This window comes from Salvelinus sp. IW2-2015, unplaced genomic scaffold (genome assembly GCF_002910315.2).
Source record: "Salvelinus sp. IW2-2015 unplaced genomic scaffold, ASM291031v2 Un_scaffold1333, whole genome shotgun sequence".
NCBI classification, from domain to species: Eukaryota; Metazoa; Chordata; class Actinopteri; order Salmoniformes; family Salmonidae; genus Salvelinus; species Salvelinus sp. IW2-2015.
The window spans coordinates 1,270-4,882 of record NW_019942846.1 but is presented as its reverse complement, the minus strand read 5'-3'; the positions used below and the strand labels follow the sequence as shown (position 1 = coordinate 4,882).

The 3,613-nt window shown below is 43.1% G+C and overlaps 1 long non-coding RNA gene across 2 annotated transcripts; it reads right to left on the bottom strand.

Moving 5' to 3' along the window:
* Positions 1-737: 737 nt before the first annotated feature.
* On the bottom strand, positions 738-3,284 carry LOC111961396 (uncharacterized). 2 transcript variants are annotated; one of them, XR_002893899.2, is made up of 4 exons: positions 2,177-3,284; positions 1,550-1,693; positions 1,196-1,337; positions 738-926 (listed from the first exon to the last, which is right to left on the bottom strand). It is a non-coding gene; the product is annotated as an uncharacterized lncRNA (long non-coding RNA). The 2 variants fall into 2 exon arrangements; XR_002876997.3 differs by lacking the exon at positions 1,550-1,693 and having other exon boundaries at positions 2,177-3,278.
* Positions 3,285-3,613: the final 329 nt, after the last annotated feature.

The window sequence follows — 3,613 nt, the reverse complement described above, 5'->3', positions numbered from 1 at the left end:
GTGTAGTAAGTCGGTTGGAGTGAGGAACGAGTGGCAGCTGCGCGAAAGATATAGCGTCCAATCATCCCTCATCCAGTAGGGGATATCAGGGGTGTATGTAGTAAGTCAGGTTGAAGTAGGAAGAGTGGCGCTGAAGATATAACTCCCCATAACCCTCTGTAGATTGTCAACTCCCAGGCTGCCTCTGGGGCCTTCCAATGGAATTATTGTCCGCAACAGTTCCATCTGTGTGTGTGATGATGGTGAACTGGATTTGTGGCACAATCACCCATTAGACCAATAAAGAGCTGCGGCGCCAGGTGGTTGAGGGAGCTTGAGGTAGGTGGTTGGAGGAGCTGAGGTGGTGGGTTGGAGGAGCTGAGGTGGTGGTTGGAGGAACTGAGGTGGTGGCTTGAGAGCGTGATGGTGGTTGAATTTGGGTGAAAACAAATCCCTTAGTGCTGTCAGATTGGCCCTCTGCATGCCAGGGAACCAGACGAACAACTGCCGTTGTTCAGTCCTCAGCCCATGGTGGTTCCACTGACTGGCAAACACAGCAAGATCTCTGTTACACGTGGCAGGAACCAAAGTGCAGTGCCCACAGGTGCACCTCATTGTTGATGTCGATGATCTGTCCGTCTCCAAGAAGGTGAACAGGTCATGGTAAACGTGAGACTCCATGCCAGACGTCCCCCCACACCGCTCTACCTCTGGTTGTGAGTGCTCCTTCCTCTGAGGGCACTTCCTCTACACCCTGACCTGCTCCATGAAGGCACAGATGCGGTTGTTTTCACCACCCGGTCACATCTCACCGGGATGGTTCCGTAGCTGGTGATGGCTGCTTCGAATGACTCATGACTGTGGCGGTCCTGTTGTTGTCAGAGGCCTTCAGAAACACAACAAGTCTGCTGTAACCATCCACAGCACCATGGATAACAATCCTACACCTAAAAACAAGATGCATTTGTTTTACAAAACCATTTTTTCTTTTATAGTGAGCCATTCTGTTTTTATTGATATCAGCTCTTTGATCCTCTAATCCAGCGAGCATCTGACAACAGTGAGTAGGACCTGAAAAGCTGAAAATGACTAAATCAAAAATAACACAAAAAGATACATCAATCAGGAATGTGATCAAAATTCTCAAATCTAGAGGGGATGTAGAGATCTCCCTCTTGTGTTACATTTGCTTTATTAGATTACAGTAACTACTTACCTCATGCGCAACTTGACCACAGAGTGCGACTCATTGAGAACATCTGCCATTTGTCTGATGGTCATATGACAATCTATGAGGAACTCAAGCTGCTCCTTGGTGATGTGATACCGCCTCCCCTCCAAAGGCGCTTGACAGGACACTGAAATAAAAAATACAATAGATAATTACAAAATACACTCCTAAAAACTGTAGGTTAATAGACTATGAGATCACCAAATAGAATATAGGAACAACATTATAGGCCAACCAAATGTTTTTTCATTGATTGACTTAACACAGGACAAGTAAAATGATACAATCTCAGCCTTTGCCACACATGCCGTACAAAAAACATGATATAAATATAACAACTTGGCATTTTCGTAAGGTTCCCGTTGTTGGATGTCATTTGCCTCTTGTAGGAACTCCTCMGCAACAGCAATTAGATTGCTGGCCATCTCTTCATCAATCAAATGACCACTTGCCCACCGAAGGCTCCGCAACATGGTCTCTAGCCTGAAAAATAGACCGCAGACCCGACGGGTCCAGTGACATTTTATCTGTATGTACTTCCCCTAAAGTGTTCTCTTGTCTAAACTGTGCCAACTCTGAGCCTCCGACCTATGAAGACAACCGTGCATTGACAGGCGATGCAGTTTTAACTAACGTACTTTAGTTACAAACTAGTTCAAAAAAAGTATCTTCATTCAACATCGCTAGCTAGCTAACGTTACTGTACAGCAGTAACTAGTTAACGTTTTATAGATTCCATAATTAACGTTAGATTATGAACAATTAACTTTAGCTAGCTATCTTGAGTACAGTTAAATATCAATGGCAGGCAGATTTAACGTATTTAACGTTAGCTAGCTAACGCCGTTGGTAGTTAGGTAACGTTAGTGTTATATTATGTAGTTACTTTTTTTGCAGCCGTTACAGCACTCACTCTCAACACCTACGTTAGATAGCTAACGTTAGCTAACATTAAGTTACCGTTACCTGGCTATTGATGGTTGAAGTCCATCTCTTCTGTCCGTGAGCAGCAGTCTGGTGTGCAATCAGAGATGGTAGATTTACAATTTTCGAGAAATTGGGCTGCTATTGTTAACTAGCTAGCTAATTTTACCTCGGAAGAACAGAAGTTGAGTGAACGTCTATCATCAGTACCTGAGACTTGGGCAGAGTCCAAACGACCTTTAAGCAAATGTGATCATCAGTGACAAAATCTTTGACTCATAGCATTTGTATCGGTGAATCTTTGTGGSATATGAAATACGAGTGAGAGTGTAATCAATGTGCAATAACTACGTACAAAATTAATGAACGTGTTAAATTATTGTGTGACCTGGAGTCATATTCAGGTCCTGATTGCTAAAGAAGCTTATTTGGCGTGTCAAATAGTGTTATTTGACGTGTATCTTTTTGACACGCAAAGACCCAAACGGCGTTCCATATTGCTGTCCACTTGCCTCGTTGGCGCCGACTGGCTGGGATTTGTAAGGCAGACTTTCACAGTATCCTCAGAGTCCGATAGTCCTTTGATTTCGCCTTTCAGTTGAAGCAGGCAAGACATGCCCTCATCCTCTGATTCCATTAAATCTTCCTTCTCACAGTAATCTTCCATCAATTTGCGCCGCAAAGCGCGATGGTTCTTTCCTTTTACTTCAGTCATCTACACCTCCTATTCCACAACTACACACAGGTGCCGTAAATTGTCCTCAGTTAAAGTCCATAAACTCTGTTCGATTTCATCCAACAACGTTTCCCTCTTGACTCATATTGTCCTACTCACGTGGCAACAACGACAATGCAYGCAATGGCAAGATAGCTACAATCCGTTAGGTGGTTAGCCTGCTAACGTTAGCTAGCTAGCTACTCTCCCAATGTCTCTCACTCGTTGTCCGTTCCAGGAATATGGGCCGGTGCTCACATGAAAATACATCTCAGCGGTGCTTCGCTTCCAAATTTGTTACCCTTCCAATGAGCTTATCATATAAACTACAAAACAAACGCGAAAAGTACGGTTTACTCTCCACTTTTTATCATGTCAGCACAGGTAACAACCGTTTACAGTCTTTCTTTAGTTTTCATCTTTACTTTCCCAATACACTAAAACTATATTTCTTTTATTTCCCATGGGCTCACCCAGAGTACCCCCTAGTGGCTGGAACTGAATTAAGCACCTTACATTTAATGGTACCTGATTCAAAAGTTGTGGACAGAAATGTGGGTATACTATATACAAGTTAAAAATAAAATAATGACAAGCACATCTTGTTCTTTTTGAATTCAGGTTTTATTAAGTAAGGGTAGCTTGGTGATCATGGCTACGTGTAACAGTATTGAGATCCCCTCTGGGACCAGAACTGGAATGAGTATTACTAAATAATATACCCTCAACTATACAGACACACAGCAATGTAGTGCTGCTGACCT